The sequence below is a fragment of the Pinus tabuliformis genome, chromosome 9 (genome assembly GCF_031772625.1).
Source record: "Pinus tabuliformis cultivar Carrire ecotype Pingquan chromosome 9, CPIR1, whole genome shotgun sequence".
Lineage (NCBI taxonomy): Eukaryota > Viridiplantae > Streptophyta > Pinopsida > Pinales > Pinaceae > Pinus > Pinus tabuliformis.
This window is the reverse complement of record NC_142307.1, coordinates 497,514,529-497,538,089: the sequence shown is the minus strand read 5'-3', so window position 1 is coordinate 497,538,089 and position 23,561 is coordinate 497,514,529. Positions and strand designations below refer to the sequence as shown.

At 39.4% G+C, this 23,561-nt stretch overlaps 1 protein-coding gene and 1 long non-coding RNA gene across 4 annotated transcripts in view; one reads left to right on the top strand and one right to left on the bottom strand.

The window, feature by feature from the left end:
• LOC149149383 (uncharacterized) overlaps window positions 1-23,561 on the top strand; it is a 386,921-nt gene that overhangs the window by 185,787 nt on the left and 177,573 nt on the right. The gene's annotated exons all lie outside the window — the stretch shown is intronic.
• Window positions 16,426-23,561, bottom strand: part of LOC149149386 (uncharacterized) — a 53,543-nt gene continuing 46,407 nt past the window's right edge. The window contains exon 3 of the mRNA XM_089439869.1: window positions 16,426-16,677. The gene's annotated coding sequence lies outside the window, so the exon portion shown is untranslated. The remainder of the gene's footprint in view (window positions 16,678-23,561) is intronic.

Below are 23,561 nucleotides of genomic sequence, written 5' to 3'. Positions count from 1 at the left end.
TTGACTGGCAGTCTAAAAATAGACTCTGCCCATATGTCTAAAAATAGAGGTCCATCTATTTTTTCCAACATGACCAATCATCCATAAATAGCCATCCTGCAACTCATAGACCATGATCCATATGTCTAAAAATAAACTTTGCGCCAAAAATAGCCTGCGGGCCCACTTAATGAAGGTGAGTTCTTTTCACAAACCTCCATCATCTTGTTGCATTTTCAACAAAACCATTTACCAGAATTCCATTACGGAGCTTCTAGAGCTGGAAGCTTCAACTCTAATTTAAAAAACTTTCCATAACAGGACAGACGCAACTAAAACACAGCTCAGTCGCTCTTGTCGGCGTGAGGAGTAGTGCTAATCTCTGCACATTGACGCGGGGGAGACAAAGGACATTAGCATCGGTCATGTAAACTAGGCAAAACAGAAGTTTCACGGGAAATGGTGCAAGAGGGAAATGATCTGCTCATGAAGAGGGACATAATGGGAGTTTCTTCATGCAGGAAAAACACGCAGGATTCACTGTAGAGGTCCTCCAGGATCAACGAACGGGGAGTACAGGGACAATGACAAAATGTTGTGTAACAGATGCCCCCTAAAGCGTGAAGGTCGAGCTGGAGTGAGGGATGAAATGCTTTATAAATCAGTGTGGGGAACCGGTCTGCCATTGGAAAACCTGCAAGCAAGTACAGATACATATACATAAAATGAGATCTTTGTCAAATAATACATGAATCGTGGCATGGATGTAGCCATCCATAGAATCATTATGTAAATGGATCCAGGTATTGGCACAACCATCCGTCAAAGGGGTTCATAATGAAACCAAGGTATGGTCGCAGCCATCCAATAATGAGAAGGATCACATATGATAACTCATGGTCTGGTCGTAGCCAGCCATCTGAAAGAGAGATTCATATCATCATAAACCATGTCACACCACTTCGCAACCTGGACTTGTGTGATCTGAGTCCAGGGTCTTGCACTCCAAAAAAACTCGATCAAAGTACAAATCCCAGGATGCGAATAGATGTGTTGACGTCAAACATGCTAGAAAGTCGCTTTATTACCAGTCAATGATGTAAATTGTTAACAAGCACGAGAGAAACCACCAATAATGACAATGGCCCTCAAGGTACTATCAACACAATTCATAGAATGTGAATACAGGAACTGAAGTTGAACATCCGCGAAATCACTCGATCGAAAGCCAATGATGTGAACTTGTCATCGAGTGCGAAGAACTTGCCATTAGGGCATGAAAGCTCTAAGGTACTGGAAGGGAGTCCCTCGGTCAACTTTCTGGATAATGAGTTGAAGTCGATGGAAAGTGACCGTGTCGAAGGAGGGCCATAATGAATCCCACATCATCGACGTGAGACAAGAGAATGCAAAATGATTTTGGATGATACAGAGAATCAGAGGTAAGTGTAACTGCAGAAGGAAAACTCTTGAACATATCGGCGACACAACTGGAAGTTTGGCAACTTTTGGATCCATGGGATCAGTGGTCATGATGACATGGTAGAGATCAAATGGAAGACAAAAATGAACGGCCCAAACCCAGGAAGGTCAACGATGCAAAGGAGAATGTCCCAACCCGACGTGAAGAAAAAAGTGTCATGTTCAAGAGTGAGTTGTCGACACGACTGATAGATTTCCAAATTTTTTCCCCACCATTTCTGGCGAGTACCCCAATTATTCTTTAATCGCAAGCTTGAAGGGGATAACATATGCTTGCACTGTAAGTTCATCCTTTAGACGAATATGACCTAGTGATTTTAACAAACCCTAGGAAGGAGAAGCTCATGTTCGTCATGGTGACGAATCCGATGTCGTTTAATAATTTAACAAGTCTGACAAAGGTGTAACTCGATATCTTTTTCATTTTTAGAGAGTTTGAAAAAGACACGTAAAAGAAAACTCCACATGGTCCCTTTTCATACATTTGTGTTTCTTGAGCCCGAAAAGGTAGAAAACAATACTTGAGAGAACCGCTTGACCATTTCAGTTAAGGAGTACATTTTTCCTAAATAGTGCTTCCCAGCCCAAAAAAGAGGTAAACTTATACTGGTCACATGACATTTCGCATCCATTAACAAGTTCGAAATGACAAGGGCTCGACCATGTTTTCACTTTTAAAGGGTCGGAAAAGAGCTGAAAGCGTATCCCCCATTTTTATTCTCTTTAACGAGTCAAAAAGGGAAAAAATGCTCGGCAATCTTTTCATATGAGTTTAACGAGTTGAGAAAAGAGTTGAAATGTGACTCGTCACCATCGTCGAACATCCATCACCTGTTGTTGCATGAGTAAGGTAAAGCATATTATCGAGTCCTTGAGGTAAAATAGGTCAAAAATATTTTTAAAACCTGATATTTTCATGAAAAAAATGAATAAAAAGGGGAAAAGTAAATATATTTTTACCATTTACCATTTTACCTTTACAGTGAAGACTTTTTACCCACTTTTGCCCTAGTTGTTCCGGAGTAGATTTTGGGCGATTCGGGAGGTCAATCGACGAGCCGTCAGTTCCAGGTAACAGTCGAATCCCTGAGCTCCATTTTCATGCTATTTATTTCTATTTTTAGCCTTTTTCGGGCTTTTTAGAGAGGTTTTTGAAAAAAAAAATCGCCTTCAATCGACGCGATTTCCGGGCACAGGATCGTGCCTGCCGAGGGTGATTTGCACAACCATCAGCACTGCTCGACGAAAATGTTTCTAAAACAAGCTCGTCGACGCCATGGATAGGGCAAAACAATTTTTTCTCAAAAACTAACCATTTGAACTTGAATTTCATGTGCCAATGATGATTATTGACTTAAATTAATGGCTTTTGCAGGAGAGAAGTCGCCGAAAATGGTGGATTGGAAGGAAAGGGAACATGAAGATGTTGACACCCAAGCACTGAATGATCCAAATTTCTTGGAGGCTTTGAGGGCTTGCGGGCTCCTCAAAATTTTCCTTACACTAGGGATGCGGGCCCAACGCGAGTTTCTTCGATACTTGATAATCCTTTGGGCCATTAATCGTGAGATTTTTGTCATTGGGGACCAGGAGCTAAAGTTGACAACTTCAGATATATACTTCATCACTGGACTGTCTCGCAGAGGTGAGCCAGTGAACTTGTATGGGTCACATCTAATCGGGGCAAGCATATCTTCCTTGCTTGTCGAACACTACCCTAGGTACCTGAAATGCAAGAGTGGGAAGATAGATATTTTGAGTGTGCGGGATTTGACACTGAGGGTGCTTCTGTTGACTGTCAACAGAGTGGAAGGGTCCTAGGTGGAACATGAAACTAACAAGTCGAAGTTCCTTTATGCTATTGACTGCACAACTCCTATGATCTTCAACTGGGCAAAGGCCATGAAGATGAACATCAAGCGCTAGTTATCTAAGGCCAAGGTGGGGAATCTGAAGCAATTTGGCTTCAGATCAGTACTTGTGACCTTTTTCCTGGAACGAGTGCCACTGTTCCAGTATCAATTGACTGAGGTTGATCCTCCTGCGCCACGCGATCCGTGGATGGTCCGTTGGAGTCGTTTGATGCCCAGGATCACTGGGGGTCAGCATATGTCATACCGACCGACATTCTTCTCATGGCTACGACGAAAAAATATCGTCGTGGAGGACTAGCCATACAACAGCACTATTTTCCATGGAGATCTAGATATGCCCTTACCAGATGGAGGGGACTTTGATGACGAAAGTAAAAAATCAAATTTTTAATTTTGATATTTTTTAATTGTTTTTGGTATATGTGTGCTTATGACATTTCTCGTGTTTATGTAGATGTTGGACCAGAGCGGCTAGTCGGGATGTCCCTAATAGCCAAGCATGTCCCCCGCCCTATTAATGTTGTCACCCCTTATCAAGAAGGGAGCAACAACGAGGAGGAGATTGCGAGGAACCTCGAGGAGTTGACTCATGGTATCCCAGAGTATGCTCAGATAGGAGACATGCCCTGGCAGTACCAGAGGCACACAGTGGGAGTCTCAGATCGGATCTGCCAGCTATTGAGTCGTGTTGCACGAGCTGTCTTGTGCTACCATGACCACCATGCTGAGTAGTTCTTAGGTCCAACACTTACATATTTTTTGAGGCCTGTGTGCCACAGATGTATGAGGCCTGCAAGCTGCTGATGTTATTATAGACACAGATATTATTTTTTGGGGTTCTGATGTATCAAACATTCTCACCATCTATATATATATATATATATATATATATATATATATATATGTTGTATTTTCCTGTCTATTATGGTACAAACGATTTGTTTTATCTTTTACATGTTTCGTAAATGTCTGTCCAACACGTAATTAGCTAATGCATATGTCAATGTATTCATGCGTCTAGGAATATGATAATATGTAATATAATCAAAATGTATTTCCAATAGATGGATACGGACATACATTCGTAATATTTGAGGGTTCCTGACGAAATATTGCTCGTTGAGTTGAAGAATGACAAGCTGTGAATCCAGGTTGACAACCAATTCTCTGATGCTCAGAGCGATGGCTACCACACTGTATTCAACAATGTTGTTGGTTGTATGACCCAGGAAGATACCTTGAAGGTCAATCAACTCACCGTTAGGGTCATAGATAGCCCATGCCGCGTATGATAGGTTCAGGTACTATGGCAAGCACCATCGGCGAAACCAACATGAGGAGTTGCAGACATCTGCAAAGCAAGAAAAGCATAGTAAACAAGAATGTTGTTTGAAGACTATCACACAAAACCACACTCTACAAAAATGAATCACACACTAATGTACCTAAATATCCATGCAAGATGACCTAGGCATAGTACTTTTTGAGGTAAAGCTCGTTTCAGGGCTTATCGAGACGATTTCCTTCATAATCAATAAGCTCATAGACTCCTTTATGCAAAACACATTTTACAATATAGGGCCCACGCCACATAGGTTCAAACTTGCCTGCCCCAGCTTATTGTTAGCTTGGTCGTATAGCAGGACCAAATCACCCTCAGAGAAAGCGCGAGGGGAGATCGACTGATCAAAGTGGGATTTGACCCGTTTCTTTTGTGCTTCGATGAACAAGGCAGAGAGACAACGAGTCTCGACTAGTCATTCTAAATATAAGAGTCGTTCCTCTTGAGGTGATGTTTTGGGAGGAGTTCAACAGATAGCTTGAGTGAAGGAATCTCGCATTCGATTGTAAATGTTGCTTCCAGACCATAGACCAGCTGGAAAGGTGTGAAACCAGTGGCGTCTTTGGTTGAAGTTCGGTAGGCCCACAGAGCTGAAAAGAGCATGATATGCCAATTTGACTTGTGCATCCCAATAGTACGCTGAAGCATGGTGACCAAAACCTTGTTCAGGGCTTCAACTTGGCCATTGGCCTGACCGTAATATGGGGTCGAGCCATCGTGGCACAAGCCTAATGCAGATGTCAGTTCTGCCATCATGTAGTCTTTGAAATGGGAGCCATGGTCTGTGACAATTGCTTGGGGTACGCCGAACCTAGAAATAACATGGTTAAAAAGGAATTGAGTCACCGTCTTACCATCTGCATAATATTTAGGCACCGCTTCGGCCCATTTGGTGAAATAATGCACAGCGACGATAATATAGCCATGCTTCCCGGTTGAACAAGGGTTACATGTCATATAATCGATGCCCCATTTGGTAAAGGGACCAACGGTAATAATAGGGTGTAGGTGAGCGGGTGGGGTGCACATCTTGCGTTGATAAATTTGGCATTCGTGACACTTACGGACAACAAGAATGTAGTCTTTGAAGATAGATGGCCAGAAATAACCAACACAAAGGATTTTCTAAGCTATAGCGTAACTAGATATATGACCACCACATGCCCTGGAGTGGCAATAATTGAGAGCCCTTTCAACTTCCTCGATCGTGAGGCATCGACGAAGAACAAAATCGACACCGACACGGTATAAAGTATCGCCAATAATACGGCAGGGTTGGTAATGATGTCGAATCCTTCGACGATCATCCTTGGTCAACGCGGACCGAAATTTGGAGGTTTGGAGATACATGATGATATCACCGTACCATGGATCAAGGGTGCTAATTAGGAAAAGGGTTTCATCTGGAAGTTGTTCATCTGCACCAGCAGGGAGAGCTTTGGAGGGAAGGGAACAAATAAATTCAGTGAAAACAAGTGACTTCTTAGATTTGGCCGTGGTGAAGACCAAATCGAATTCTTACAGGATAACGATCCATTTAGAATACTTGCCCCCTAGAAACTAATGAGTCAGGATATAGGTCATAGGGTTGCATTCAAAAATCACTGTAGTCGTACATAAAAGGATATAGTGCCAAAAGCGTTGAACAAAATGTACGACAGCCAAAGCCAACTTCTCGACATGCGCATAATGTGTTTCAGTGTCGAGGAGATTCCGACTAAGGTAGTAGATCACATGTTTGCTGCTTTCGTCGTCGTCTTGGACCAAAACCATAGCAATGGTGCTAGGGGCCGCCCTTAGGTAAATGAAGTAATCTCGATAATAGTCTAGTGGATGCAATAGAGGAGAATTTACGAGGATGACCTTAAGATCATTGAAAGATTTTTGGGCCACCTCGTCCCATGCAAAGGGCGTTCCTTGTTTGAGCAACCGGGTAAATCCTATGGCTAGCCTGGCATAGTTGGGTATAAAACGACGGAGAAAGTTGGTCTTTCCTTGCAGGCTCTGGAGTTGGTGCAGTTAAGATGGAGGGGGTAAATTTACAATGGCCTCAAATTTTAGTGGATCTAGGCAAATACCGTCCTTGGAAACAATGAAGCCGAGGAGTCGTCCTGATTCCACGCAGAAAACACATTTGTGTGGATTTAACCGAATGTTATAGTGTCTACAGTGTAGAAAAATCTGTCGAAGATGGTTTGGTTGATCTTGGCGCTTACATGAATGGGTAGGAAGGTCATCCAAGTAAGGCTAGACAATGTTGCAAATATCATGAAACACATAGGACATTTCCTATTGAAATGTGACTCCAACATTTTTGAGGCCAAAAGGGAGCTTCTTGTATGCGAACGTACCCCATGGGTAGATAAAGGTTGTCTTTTCTTGGTCGGCCGATGTGATATTAATCTAGTTATAACCAGAAAAATCATCCATAAAGGAAAATATCTCACTCCCAACACATTCATCAATGATTTGATCAATGAAGGGATTAGGATAGTTGTCTTTAGGACATGCACGATTAAGATCTCGATAATCCACACAAACGTGGATCACGCCTTGTTTTTTAATCACCGGGACAATATTGGACACACAGTCTAAAAGGTGGATGGGATAAATGAACCAAGCTTTGAGAATATTTTCAACTTCACCCTTAATAGCAGCGGTCTTCCTAGGGTGCATTGGGCGAAGCCGTTGGTGAATGGGCTTTGCACGTGGATACGTCGGTATTTCATGCACCATCATGCTAGGATTGATGCCAGACATTTCTTCGTAAGACCATGCAAACACATCACAGAATTCTCGAAATAGACGAGTATATGTCTTGATCTCATCCGAAGAACAAGATACCCTAATATGAACGTGTTCAACAACACCAGGTTTGATAGAAATGTCAATTGGCATCGTTTGGGAAATATTGCCCAAATTTCCTTCTGACCATACTTCATGAGTAATGGTCGGTGGCAGAAATGGAGAAGAGGACTCTTCGAAAGTGGTAGACATGATCGTCGGGCGAGGCAGGAACGAGGAGCGATGATGAGTATCAATGGTGGTTCCTCGAGAGACATGATTTCCATGATACCTTCATCGGCGAGGAAGGTCTCGGCTAAGGGATCAAATGATTCCAAAGTGCCAAGCTAGGGGGATTGAGAGTACATATCGAGAGAGGTCATCGACATATGAGAATTAGAGGATGTAGAGTTTGACGTTGAAACAATTTGCATGTAATTGACTTTGGCGGGATTAAGCGGCATAACCTCACCCTAAGTATCAACAAGATCTGGTGCAGGTATGACCCAAGGATCAGATTTGACCGAGATCATGTTGACAGAGGCAACATGAGGAGGTGGGAGTGGAAAAATTCCCATTAAGGAAAAATCTTTGAAGAGACCCACCCCCACACTCTCATAGGGAGCACCAGAGTGCTTGACGTATGGAACATTGCCATCCGAGGAGGAAGAGGCAAAGAAAGACAGCTGATCAACGGTGACAATCTTCCCTTGATGGGGAAAATGGATCACGTGAAACAAAGAGGAGGCCACGACATGCATGGCATGAGTCCAACTTCGGCTGAGTAGAAGATTATAATTGAGATTGGCATCAACAATCTCTACTTCGACTTGCACTGTCTTGCCTTCCAGGGTGATGGCAAGGTTAGGTAAGACACCAAAGGGTCGTGAATCACGCCCATCGAAAGCTTCCAAAGTGTTCAGAGACTGGTTCAGTGCAGGGGAACCAATAGCCTTCCAACATGGGGTTGACATGATGCAGGTGGAAGCACCTTCATCGATGACAGTGTGTTGGATGGTCTCCTCGTTAATGATTACCTGAATAAGAAAGGCAATCTGATGAGGGAGCTGTGGAACATGGTTCTCCAGATCGAAACATATCAAATTAGAATCGGTGAGATCGATGTCCCTGTTAGCTGACAGCAAAGATTTCTGCTGCGATGGGAAGATTTGGAGTACCTCGAGAGTCGACATGGCTAACAACACTTGAGCCAAATCCTCAACAATATTGTAGTGCTGAGCGGCTCGGGCATTGGGATTATGCGAGGATTTTTGCAGCACACCTCGAGGGGTGGCCATGTAGTGGAATCAAGGTTAGGGCGCTCGATTTGCAGATGCCCAGAACTCGGGGTACAAGAAGAAGGTGCAACTTCTTTTTCTTTCCCAGCTACCGGTGCTGGAGTTTGATAATATTTCAATCGGGTAGCCACATTAATGGGCGTGCTCATCATGAACACTTGAGATCTAGAGGAAGCATATCGGGGTTGGTCTACCATTTGGGTCTACTGAGATGGAAATGGCTCTTTAAGGACAGCAGGGGTCCCTTTGAGCAGGCGACTAACTTCGGATCGTCGAGGACAATCCTTAGTGTAGTGATCCTCCTCGCAAATGAGGCAAGGATACTTGGGTTTCCATTGCGAAGATTCGCCAGCAAACGATTTGGGAGGACCCTATTTCGGGGCATCGGCTTTAGCTTTGCCTTTGCCTTTCTTTTTTCCTTTTGAGGATTTGTCCACTGCAATAGACTAGACAGCGTGGAACTTTGAGGTTTTACCAGGGCCTGACGGATTTTGAGATGAACGATTAGGAGCAGCATTCGAGACTGTCTTCTATTTGGAAGAAGTTTTAGCAGGGGTCTGGGATGTTGAACCAATAACTCCATCAAAGGGAGGAACAACTGGTGACTTTGATGCTGCAAGATCAGATGATGGCCACAGAGCATTGGGTAACAACTTGTATAAAGTGCCAGACTGAGAGTAAACCAGATCCAAGTACTAGGCACGGGTGATGGCTTACTCTTCAGTGACGCATCCACCCATAGCTATATCGTGAGCAATTGGGGCTACAAATGATTTGGTAAACTATTCAGTGAGAAACTGATCAGTTATCTCGAATTTTATCAGGCGACATCTACGTCTCCATTCATGGATATGATCAGAAATGTGCGTTGCAGTGTCTTTCTTAAGCGATGTGAGAAAATAGGTGCCAGTTTCATAGTGAACCAGTAACTGAAAATGCGTGAGGAAAGCCATGGCTAATGAATTGAAGTCATGGAAAGTACTTCGAGGTAGCTCAATGTACCATTTCGCTGCGGCACCCGTGAGGGTTCGTTGGAAAAGACGAAGACGAATGGAATCGTCCACGTACGAGTTCAACGAGCACCAGAGGTGATATGTCATCACAAGGACCTGAGGATCTTCTTTATCTTTTCCATTGAACTTTGGGCAATCACTTGGTATTGTGGACAACACTAGAGGCCAGTACGACGAATGAAGGATCAAATCATTCGTAAGGTGCGATACATCTGGCAACTCAAGTGTAGCCAAGAAAGGTAATTGAGTGTTAAAAGGCATGGGATGCCAATAATCGGGCCTGTGGGGAGGAGTCCATCCCTGCTGGTAAGGATTTTGGCCTCACAATGGGGTATTTTAGCCATATGGCATCTGAGGCTTCCCCCATTGCGGATTACCTTGACCATAGGGAGGATTCTGACCTTGAATACCTTGAAACTGTCCAAGCATAGGTTTTTGATAGGAAACGTATGGGTTAAAAGGTTGTTGAGCATGTTGACCTTGGACATACAGATATGGGACCTGTTGTCCTGGAACATAGGGTTGATGAGCCTGTTGTCTCTGAATAAGGGGTTTCTGGACCTGCAGTCTTTGGGCATAAGGTTGATACACTTGTTGCCCTTGGATGTAGGGGTTTTGTACCTAGTGCCCTTAGCCGGCAAGATTTTGAACCTGTTGACCTAGGACAAGAGGATTCTGGGCATGCTACTTTAGGACTTGACCTTGACCCTATCCCTGCAAGGGTTGACCTTGTTGATATGTATACAAGGGTTGTTGCTACCCTGGTTGGTTTTACTTTTGCAAGGGTTGACCTTGCGATTGCAAAATTTTTCCCTAGGGTTGCAGAGGTTGGCCCTGCGAGGGTATGGGTTGAGAGGTATGCAGAGCATATTGCATCTACTGTTGCGCGACTTGCTGCAACTGTTGTAAGGATTGACCTTGCGGTTGTTGCAGGTGACCTTGCTGCGGGATAATTTTCCCTTGTTGTTGCACGGAGAGCCCTTGCTGCAACAAAGGTTGCCCTTGCGGTAACAAAGGCTACCGTGGTTGTTGTAAACGTTGTCCTTCCTATTGCAAGGGTACTTGAACAGTGCCTAGGAAATTACCGAACTGAATCTAGTCGTAGCCAGGCTGGATGTACTACCCAGATTGGATGGAGTAAGGTTGATTAACCAATTCTTGAGAACCATATGGAATGTAAGGATTTTGGTATTGGACCTGAGTCCCATAAGGTTGTTGATACTGAACATTGTTTGATCCAGACAGACCAGTGGGATTCTGAACCTGTTGGTACTGGACATTGCTTGATCCAGTAGAGTCAGAAGGGTTATAAATAATACCGAAAGAGGGTTGGTTTATACCAAGCATGTGAACTTGTGAGCCGCTCACATTAGTGGCACCTGACACCATAGAGACATTCAGGTTCTGCCCCCTAGGAGATGGCACAATCTGGCTACTGCATATTGGGATAGATCAACTAACAGAGACAATCTTTGAAACTGTCGATTGTGACTAACGTGTAACTGGGATCGATGATACAAGAGTATTCGGAACAGTGGGTTGCGCCAGGACTGAAGTAACAGCCGATTGGGAAGTCATGTTCGTGACGAATGGACCTAACGTAGGCCTGACGCTTGACGCCCAAACAAGATTATGGTAGAGTAATGAGGCACTAGGTGTGCCTGAAACTAAGTGCCCCAAAGACACATAGTTGGGTGGCAAACTGGCAGGAATACCTTTCGAATAAGGGAAACCCTCAGGAGGAAACTGCAATTGCAATTCTTCCCCCTCAACAGTGTGTGGAGTAGAAACTTTGGACTCATCCGAAGATGTGGCTGGAGCATCTCCTTCAGGTTCCATGTTTGAAAACAAATGACGACGAATGGCCGAACGTGTACTGGGGGATAGTTCCAAAGGAACACCCAGTTGGTCGTACGAACTATAAGGACGCTGCAGTGATATCTCAACAACATTAAGTAGAGGGTTCGAAGGATAGATAACCATTCCAAGTTGACCGTCAGTGGTCGGCGAGTTCTCTGGAGTTCGAACGAGATCGTTCGAAGATTACAGGCCAAGATCAGTAGATGACCCTAAATTGAAAGTAGGCGAGGACGAGATGACAATGGTTGAACACTGGCTCCTCAGACAATCTTTCAGATGGAGGAGAGGAAGAGGAATTAGGTGAACCAAATGGTTCAACCACGATGACCTTGTCTTAGTCGACAAAACAAATAACTTCAAGGATTTAAAATGTCCTTTTAAGGGGACTCGAGATTTGGTCAAAAGACTAATAGGATGTTTTGGATCGTGGGCAATCAATTATTAAGACGTATAAAAGACTGATGTTCTTTCATTTTTTAAGAGTCGAGAAAGAAATAAAGATGACTCTATCACTTTCGATTGGAAACGAGATCGAAAGGACAAGTGCTCAAATGATCTTTTAAATTTAATGAGTAAAAATTATCAAATGACTACTTTGGATGATCTAGGTAAACACGATTACCAGGCAACCGTGAACTGCAGAATACCTCCTGGAAAACCAAGAAGTACGAGCAGGGAATCTCCCCGAATGTTGTGTTCGGTGTATCACGTTCGCAAGGTGGCCTACTCGGCTTCCTAAGGATAAAAAGATTGCAGCCTAGTGGGGCCTCCCATTATATACTCGACGGTACAGGGAGCACAAATCTGTGCTAGCGCTGTCTAATGTCGAAGCTAACGATAGCTGCTAGGTTTAAAGACGCTGGAACACGTCTCTAGCCTAGACCTTCTAGATGTGATTGTTTATGTCAAATGCGCCATAGGTTAATTGAATTCATTCTAGAGTTTATCTTGAGTTAATTTTCAGTTTTCAGGTCTTAGAGAGGCTACTCGAAAAAACCTAAAATGCGATTAAATGGGACAAGACCCTTTCAATTCGATGAAATGCCTACACTAGAGAGGGTAGAAACTACTCAATCAAATGCAAACAATCAAGCAACTGAAAATGAAATGATCTTTCACTACCTTAATTTTTCAAAAAATAAGCTAATGAAAAATGCATTCCAATTCCTAATTTCCTGACAAGCACTTATCTATTAGTCCTTCCAAAACGAAAAAAAAAATCTTCCCTTTTTTAAATGTTGATGCAATTCTAGTCTTTAAGAGATGCAAATTATTGAAACATAATAATGCAACAAGCTAGAATTTCATACTTTCTCATGAAACAACAAAACAAACTTTTCACATAAAATCTTTCAATGAAAAAGTTTTCGAGACAATGAGCTCTTCAAGCAGATGAAAACATGAAAAGAGAAGTTCATCCAGATCAATTAAATATTGACTTTACCAAACACAAGACCAACAATGTAACCTATGCCGGAATGAGACATTCAAGCTAGTAAATGAAACTTTTTCAAACTTGTGCAAAAAGAGGTCAAAGTCGTAAAAAGGACCAAAAAACAAATGCAAGGAGCGAACACACCCACAACCTGACTTAATGAGTCCACAAGCTACTGAATGGGTGACTAACTAGATGCCTTAGTGTCATTGGCCACTCAATGACTCAATCAATCAAATAGAAATATGACAAGCCAACAAGAAAGAAAAACCAAATGAAAAGTAGCTTTCTAATCAGGGAGAAAACAATAAAAAAGGCTCACGAGGTCAAAACACAAGAGCAGAACACACTGGCCAAGAATGGGGTCAAGCCCTAATCTTCACTTACAGGGATTAGCACGACTGCCTAACTAACAAGAAGCGCTAGAGGCTGGTCGGCACAACTGTTCCTCAACAATTCGTGCTGGTCGGTGTGACTGTCAGTGGATTAAGCGCGCTGGCCGAGGTAACTAAGGAAAAATAAAAAAATTTCAAAATATAGACCAGATCTGCTACTATGAATTTTAGACTTAGGCCAGTAAGCAGGAGAAAAGAAACTAAACCAAAGGGAAAACGTGAAACTAGAAAATTTCTCACGAAATCCAAAACAAACAAAAAGACAGGATCCCTAGCGGAGTCGCCAATTTGTGGTGAAGTAAAATTATAAGTGCGGACACGAACAAATTCCTCTAGCCTAATAATGGGTCTAGCCACAACAAATACATTCTATGGAAGATTTCCTTAGGTTAGAATCAATCAAGAGGGCCTACCTCTTGGTCACTTATCCTACTTGATGATGTCCTCGCTTGCTCGCTCCAACAATCTCTTGCTTCCTTCTTCAAGCTCCTGAAACAAGTAAACAACAACAGAACACAAACATAATAATAGACAAATTGCAATTCAACCTACTTAACAAGTCAAGAAGCATTAAGACATGGATATGTAATATTACAAAACATGTAGGAAATCAATTGATGGTTGCATATATTAATATCAAAGAGAGATTACAACCATTTGTCTTGACGCTGCAATCTTCCTCTAACAAGACCGGGTTCCCACACACTTCTGCTAGCATTCCATGATGGCTTCAAACAACAATAGTTTAAAGGCTCTTCCCTTTAGTCTTCACTCCAAACCAAACACACTTCTCCCTCACACAACTAGATGGCTACAACTAGTAATAGCTTGCTTGTCTAATCCAAAATAGTATACTCACACTCAACCAAAAACTGTAACTAGCTTGTGCTTGGGAAGAAGGGGGGTTTATATAGGAAATATGGATGGGAGATGGATCCTCTTCTCATGGGAGAAGGACTTATCCCTTGGGGTAGTTCCATCATTATAGGGGAAAGGAGCCCAAACTGTGATCTTCGACCCCATCCGGCCAAACCATTTAGCAAACTTTCATTACGGAGCTTCTAGAGCTGGAAGCTTCAGTTCTAATTTAAAAAACATTCCATAACAGGACTGGCGCGACTGAAACACAGCTCATTTGATCCAGTCAGCGCGAGGTGTAGTGCTAATCTCTGCACATTGGCGCGGGGGAGACAAATGCCATTAGCATCGATCTTGTAAACTGGGCAAAACAGAAGTTTCAGGGGAAATGGTGCAAAAGGTATATGATATGCTCATGTAGAGGGACATAATGGGAGTTTCTTCATGCAGGAAAAGCATGCGGGGTTCACTGTAGAGGTCCTCCAGGATCAAGGAACGGGGAGTACAGGGACAGTGACAAAATGTTGTGTAACACTAAGTGTCTCCTCAACTCCTCTTATTTTAGTGCTGCCCACATCTCATCCCAATTCGACAAGGTTGATCTGCCCAAGATACTCTAGAAAAAGACTTGCCACTCATTTGAGACAAAATTGAGGGCCAGCATAACCAACTCTGAATCTTGAGGTGTATGCCCCACAATAGACAATTCATCACAGGTCTCCTAAAGCTTCGTGAGGAATGGATCCACACACTCCCCCTTCTGCATCTGAGCAAATCTTAGCTTATGTTCAAGGTGCATCTTTCGCTACTCAGAAGATCCCTTATATAACATAGACAAAGCATCCCACTTCTCCTTAGCATTCCTTAGGCTAGCGATGTGACAGACGACATGATCCTTCACTCTGTCTAGAATCATTATTTTCGCCTTCGCCATCTCAGCCTTGTATTTCTTCAACGGATCTGCAACTGCAGGGACAACCACCACATTGTCGATGTATGTCTTGAAGGCATGCTCATCTATAAGGAATGACATTATTGCCTTCCAGATGACATAGTTGGATTCCCCATCCAACCTATCCTGATCCCTCAAGCCACTGGTTTCCATTTTGCCACAAATGTCGAAAATCTCCTCTCTCCTCTGCGTTGTTGCTGGTCTAGCCTATGCACTCCCTACTGGAGCTAATAAAAACATGGCCCCTTTTAGTTTCTCAGCTCTAGATAATTCAAATTCCTTGGTTAGGAATTCTCTAAGGAAGATATTCCCTCAATAGTGCTTCTCCTTTCTCTTCTGACGATTTTTTTCCTATCAAACTACCTGCATAAAAAATCTGTGTCCCCCTAGCTCTCCTCACGTGGAGGCTTCTGTGTTGCTCCCTCTGCCCCGAAAAAAACTCAATTTGGAATCGCTTCTCTCCGTCGACTCACTTGGAAAGAGACTTCCTCGAAATTTCAGCCCTCCGGCTAATAACTTGTTGAGGCCTTGAAAATCATTGCTTCAACACAGTGGGAAAACCACCTGGTCCGGAAAGTGAGATGGATGGATTTGCAGTAATGAATTAAATGGAAAAATATGTATTAATCTACTCTATAACCTGGTATTGTATAAATTTTATCTAGATGCGATCTACAATGATTTTCCTTAGTAAATGACAATATAGATTGCTCAAACACCAATGGAAATGAAATTGTTTCAAGATGATTAGTTTGATTAATTAGTTAATCAAAATAATGTGTAAACTCATATCACATTTAGAATATCACACCAAATTGCTTAACATGTATAAAAATATCAATAGCAGCATGATCAGTAGTGAATACACGTAACATTGTTCTTTAAATATCAAGTAATAAACAATTTGAAAAGATAAATTTACTAGTTACTTATGAACAAAACATAGGTACAATGATAGAAATACTAGATGCACTTCGCTCAGGTCATAAAAGAAATAACAACAGTTTAGTTCTTCTAACAAAGATGATTCTGGGATTATAGTAGTTCAACTTCTCAAAATTCTTTATGAAAATTCGAAAAACAATGTGTCAGTCATTTTATTGAGAAAAGTATGAAAGTACAATAGTGCGAGCTTTCGTAAGCCTTTCTTCATAAAATTAAAGACCCTTATTTCCTATAGCATCTAAGCTTAAATAGTAGAAAACTACTCTAATCTATTGTGCCGAGTGTTGAGGGCATTAAACAGATCCCTTCAACAATGCTTAAAGGAAAACAATATTTTGGTAGAAGTTTATGAAAAATGATTTGTTGTCATTATTAGCTTTATTTGTGCCATCGAATTCTTTGGATGTTTGTTTGAACTGATCTGCCATTGTCAATACAACTGTTTTTCTCTGTCATGAACCTGAACATGGAAAACAAGAATCGATAAGATAAACATAAATGAGATGATAAACGAATTTTATTTGAAACAAATCACTTTTGCAAGAAATTAGGAAAATGTGGAGCGCAATAAATCCGACACTGACATCATGGAGATGATTGTGGAGTGAGGAGGTGGAGCTTTACGGCTTATCGCAATCGAAAATCAGAGTTTTGGGGCAGATCATAAAACAATTGCAATCGAAATAGAATCAGGGGCAAAAATTCAGAACAATCGCAATTGCTTTAGACCGGAAGTATTTCATATAAAATCCAAGAGGCTACTTCTCAGATAAAATCCCAATCGCAGTCGGAATGGGCAGGAGACAGAAATAGTGTTCTTTTGTTATTCACGATAGTCGCAGACGCAGGGTATGTATGAGTTGGAATGAATAATCTCGTCGTGTCTAGGCCTTATCGCATATCGCAAATCGGCTAGGGTGAAGAGTTTATTATAAGTCATGTCCCTTTAAATATTGTGATTGCGAGATCCCGGGGTGACGTCAAGAATGACGTCGCTATGATGTGGTGACTAACAAGTGACGTGGAAGGCGACATGGTGATGATGTGGATCTGACGTCATTACTGACATCATATCGCAATTGGTGTTGGTATGAGGCATGACTTTTTTAGAATTTTGAGATTGTGGTATAGGCCCCAGACGCGATATAAATATAAATCGTAGTGTATAATCTCGACGGGTTCGAGCCTTATCTCATATCGCAATTAGAAAAGGCAATGGTTCTTGCGATAGATTTAGAAACGGGATTTTAATGAAGTGAAGTTAATAATCAACGCGGGTTTGGTTATATCGCATATCGCAATCGGTAGTGTGTAGCAGGCAAAACCTTTAGACTCTTGGATACTCTGATAGCTCCGAACATGGGATTTAAATAAAATTAATTTTTATAATCTTGCAGGTCTAGGCTTAATTGCATATCGCAATCGATTGTGGGGTATGGACTTAAGTTTTTTTTAGAACTTGCGGTAGCCACGGACGGTTTTATGAATTGTAATGGATTTTATCTTGGGATAAGTCGGAGTTTGTTAAGGTTTGAACTTTAGGGGAATAAAAATCTGAATTGTTTTGTTTAGATAACCCATATTTTTAAATTCTTAAGGTTTTTGAAGCCTAAGTATAGTTTGTGTCTCAAGAGCCATTTAATTTGGTTTTTTTTTTTGGATAATCAAAATTTAATATTTGGATTTTAATTAAAAATCCTAATTATTAAACTTTAATTATAAGATTTTTTGAGATGAAGGGTCTCTATTTTAATATAATAAATTTCATAGGAGATTTATAATACATTAAAATGGGGGTTATTGGACAGTACAACAATTGTCGATTCACTGGAAGAACCTATTATCTCTGATAAATGAAATTTTCCAAAAATTCAGTAAAAATAATCTAAGTGAAAATTGCTTTTCAAAACATCTAGATAAATTAAATTACTCTGACTATAAAAATCATTAACTTGCAATCTCTTTTAAAAACCTTTTGTGAATGAAAAACACCTATTTACTTGTATCAGTCATCAATCAGTTTATAAAGATAAAGTAGGGGGCCTTTTACGACTTAGCTTTAAAATTTACTTGTTCGTCACAGGTAGAGCCACTGCTACCAGCAGACATATTAGCCTCGACAGGGTTACCCTTTAACCAACAACAATCTAGTGTCACATCCATGTAATAGTGCAATAATTAGAGGTAAATTTTATTTTTTCTCTTATTTTTATTTTTTATTTTTTATTATGCTAAAAAGCCATTGTCCTGGTCTGGTGGCCAGATGATGACAACGCCATTCACTGATAACAATCAAACTGAACAATATGTCTCGTGATGAGGTCCCTTGTCTTACATTTAAAAATCATAAGCCATTACCTTGATTTGGTGTTGAGAGTGGTAATATTTGTTTAATTGGTCCCCTATGAACATGGTAAGAAACCTCATGATGAGACCTCTTATCTTTTTAGATTTATTATATTTTAGGATTACACTCTAAAAAATTCCCTTTTTAATGGATAGGGAGGACTATTGACTCCTTATGACAAATCTGAGTTGAAAGTTTTAAGTTGTAAGACGGTCTTTACTTTTTAAGAATAACTATTTTTACTGAAACTAGAGTAAAAATATATAATTTTTTGAGGTTTTTCAAAGATTTTATGACTTAATGGAAAAGATTTTCAGAGCTATATAACTTTTATCTAATTTTCAATTTTGGTAACCACTTCTTAAAAATTCCTACCTTCAAAATGAAAAATAAAAATAACTTCAAGAGATGTTTGAAAAGTTAATAGAGTACTATTTAACATTTTATTAACAAAATTTGTAAAAGGAAAATGAATTGCAACGAGATATACAATGGGAGTGATTTTTACAGATTTTATTCTTTATTCTATATATATATTTTTTAAATTAAGAAAAGAATTTCTTTAATATGAGCCTATTTACAGGGAGATAATCTCTCTTTCCTGATAAATCTTGAAGTATAAACATAGATGGATTTATTTGTTCAACAATCTGAAATGGACTAAGACATAATTTCTGAAATTTGGTATGTTTCACTTTTTCTTCGTGTGCTTTGTCCCACTTGAAAACTAGATCTCCAACTTGGAAGGATCTTTGTGTGACTGAACTTGCATCAAAAGAAGCTTTTACCATCTATTGATGTTTGGTGTGTATGAGTTTAGCCTTTTCCCTTTCTTCTTCTAGTTTTAGGGTTTGTGAATTTCTTAATTGCAATAAAGAAGAAAGTGTTTCTTTAATAAATTGAACTAGGGCTAACGAAGGAAGAGCTAGATGTGATGGAATAATGGCTTCCTTCCCATAGACTAGGTTAAATGGTGAAGTGCTGATAGAGGCCTTCTGAGTTATCCTATCAGCGCATAGAGAAAATATTAAAGCTTTATGCCAGTTTCTTTGATTTTGATCTACAGTTCTTTTGATTATTCTAAGGAGATTTTTATTAGTGGATTCTGGTAAACCATTTCCCTGGGGATATTAATTTAGTAGAATATTTGATTCTAAAACATCTCCTAAATGCAAATTCAATCATATTGGTACCCGAAAAATAAGAAGCATTATAAAATATAAGTGCAAAAGGAAAATGAAATCTTGTAATGATAAATTGATCAATAAATTCAATAACAGATTCAAACTTGACTACCTTTAGCGGAATTACTTCCGCCCACTTAGTGAAGTAATCTGTAGGAGTCAGAATATACCTATGTTGTTTAGAAGAATTAGGAACGATCTCACCTATGATATCTAGTACCCATTATTCGAATGGATGATTAATGTTGACTGGCTGCAAAGGCAAAGCTGGTTTCCTTTGTCTTCTAGAAGCAATTTGGCATGTTTTTCATTTCCTCACATACGCGTGGGTATCTTTGAAGAGAGTGGGCCAGTAGTATCCAAAACGTAATATTTTGTGTGATGTAGTATCTCCTCCAAAGTGTCCACTTGTTGGTCCATTGTGAAGTTCCTGCAAAACTGTCTGTGCTTCAGACTTTTCTAAGCATCTTAATAATATGGAATCATAGTCTCTCCTAAATAACACGTTATCAACAATATCATAATTTTTCTTTTAATCATAAAGCTCTTTTTTTATATGATTGAGTTCAGGAGGAGCATATCCATTTTTCAAGTAAAAACTTAAATCAACTTATTAGGAATCAACATCAATTACACTTACCTCATAAATGTGTTCATTGTTACCTATGTCCTCTTCGGCTGGTATGTTGGATTCTGCTATAAGTAGTTTGCAAAAACCTTGCCCTCTAACAATTTTGGCTAGTTTTATTTCGATGCCGTATTCTTGTAGAGTTGTTACCCAATTTTCTCTATTTTCTCCTAATTCTTTCTGCATTAGTAGTTGCTTCACTGCTGGGAATGGGACTATTATTTTCGCGTGTATTTTTTAAGAGAAAAGGGTCTTAAATGCTTTACAGGTTTATATATAGCAAATTCCTGTTTTTCTACTTCTGAATAATTCAATTCAGCAACCTGAAACATTTGAGTTGAAAAATGAGATGGGTGCTTCAATTTTCTGATTATTAATTTGTGTCAAAACAGCGACATAAGATGTTGAAGAGGAAAAAGTGTATAAGATGAAATAATCGGAGAAATTCAGAGTATTTAAAAAAGGAGCATCGATAATTGCCTGTTTGATTAAATCAAATGATTGCTTTTCATGATGACCCCATTAAAAAATTGTGCTTTTCTTAATCATTTGTTGTAATGGAAAAATAATTTGTGAGAAATCAAGGACAAACCTTTTGAAAAAATTGATCTGTCAAAAAATGACTGCATGTTTTTTTTGTTATATGGTGGAGAAATTTCTGAAATTTCTTATTCTATCAGGGTCAATGTAAATTCCATTTTTTGACACAATGAATCCTAAAAGTTTCCTTTCACTAAGAGTGAAAAAAAGACTTTTTTCTGGATTTAGTGAAATACCATATTTTCTACAAAGTTGAAAAATCTGTTTTTAGTCCTATAAATGACTATTTATGTTCTTTGAATAAACAATAATGTCATCTAGATAAACAACAACCATTTTATTTAATAGTCCTTTGAAAGATATATCCATGGCTCGTTGGAAAGTGACCCCTGCATTTATTAAACCAAATGGCATTTTTTGGTAAGCATAAGTTCCTCGTTTGGTTCTGAAAGTAGTCTTTAGCCTATCATCTTGATGAACCATAATTTGATTATATCCAAAGAAACCATCAAGAAAATAGATAAGTTTGGAACCAACAACTGATCGTAAAATTTGTTCCATAGTGGGTACAGGGAAATTATCCTTTTGATTGACCTTATTAAGATTCCTAAAATCTATACAAATTCGGATATCACCATTTTTCTTCCTAACAGGTACAAAGTTGGAAACCCATCTTGAATGCCTAACAGTAAAAATGATTTTAGCCTTAAGGAGTTTATTCAATTCTATTTTGAATTTATTTTCCAAGTTCAGAAGAATTTTCCTTAGTTTTTGTTGGACAGGTTTATCATTTGATATCATTGGGATTGTATGTTGAATGATAGAAGTGTCAAATGTCTTCAAATCTTCATAACTCCAAGAAAAGACATCTTTATATTTATTTAACAATTTGATGAAGGATAATCTTTCTTCAGACGAGACACCAAGTCCTAAATTGATGTTCCGAGGATTAAGATTTGTCCCAAGATTTATTAATTCAAATCTTAGAGTTGAACTCTGTAGTTTTGAATTAGTAACTCTTTTAAATCTGTCTTTTAAATCATATATATCCTCAAGTTTAACTACAAATTTAGGTATGGGATTATCCTCAAATTTCTGTTTTAATTGATTGTGTTCATCCTCATCAACTATTTAGTCATCGTATGATTTTTCAGAAGTTAAGAAAGTTAAAATGTCTTCATCATCATTGAATACCTGCCAGTTGGTGATATTATCAGGAATGGATGACCTAAAGATTAATTCTATAGAAAATCTATAGGGACTGTAATCTTTGAATGGGACCAGTTTTGATGCAACGTTAGCAAGAAGATCGGCGCTAGCATTCTGAATTCTAGGAACAAAAAAAATATTAAACACTAAAAAATGTGAAGTGAGAGACTGAACCAATGGTTGATAATGCTTCAAGTGTGTAGAGATACAATGCATCATGTTTCTTACTTGTTTAATTACAATTTCTGAGTCTCCATAAACTTGGAAGCATTTAAGGTCAAGGCTAATAGCTTTATACATACCTTGGCCCAATGCTTCTTATTCTGCAATATTATTTGTGCATTCGAATTCCAATCTGCAATTCAACATTGTCTTCACACCTTCAGGATTAATCAATATGCAACTTGCTCCTGCAACATCTCTTGATTTTGACCCATCAAAATACAATGTCCAGAATAAGGAATTAACTAATGGTTTTTCTAGCATAGTTACACATCTCGAAAAGTTTGTCTGTGAAAAATTTTCAATTTTAGAAGTTATAGAATTACTCAGAAATGGTGACGTTTGTGCTTTAAAATTCTAAAAAAATGATTTAGTAGAGTAGTTTCCAAGAATTTTGTTATTAAATACTACTGACTCATTTTCACCTTTGAAATTTGTTACTGGATGTTTCATATGTTTTTCTCAGTTGATTCTGATTTTATTCGGCTTTCCATTAAATGGGAGCCATAAGTGAGACCAATCAGTGGCAAAATAGCCGTGTAGTTTTTCTGACCAATCTCTACTAAGAATTAAACCGTAGAAATCTGGGATATCAGCAAGAAGCATATCAATTATTTGACACACTTCAGGATTCGAAGATAATCTAATAATAACTAAATTCATTTCTCCTATGACTTTGACTTTTTTCCTATCGAGTTGCACAATGTAAATTGGATTTTTCTGTGGTGACATGTTTAATTTCAGACAAACTGAATATGTCATGATATTTGAAGAAGCCCTTGAATCTACCAAGAAGTTATGTACATTTTTATTAATATTTCAAAAGTAAAAAATAAAAGGAGGAGTATGTGAGTTAGACCTGTCACCTATCAGAATAGCATCAGATGAATTGAATAATGGATGAACAAGAGTCTTACCCATTCTGTTAGAAGCTTTGAATACCACAACAGTAGGAAGAGGATAAGCAAGTACTACATTCAACTCTTTTAGTAAAAAAATTTGTTGTTGTTTGAGTTTAGTGAGTTTATGGAGGGAAATGTTTGCTTTTATTTTCATCATATCCTCAACTATATTGTACTCAATAGTATCTTAAACTACTAATATTCTAGGTGAAGATGGAGAATTGGAAGAAGATGGAATTACTTGGGGGAGAAGTGGAAGTGGATTTTTTAACAACACCTTTATCTTTAGCAGTGGAAGTCGAAGGTTTATGT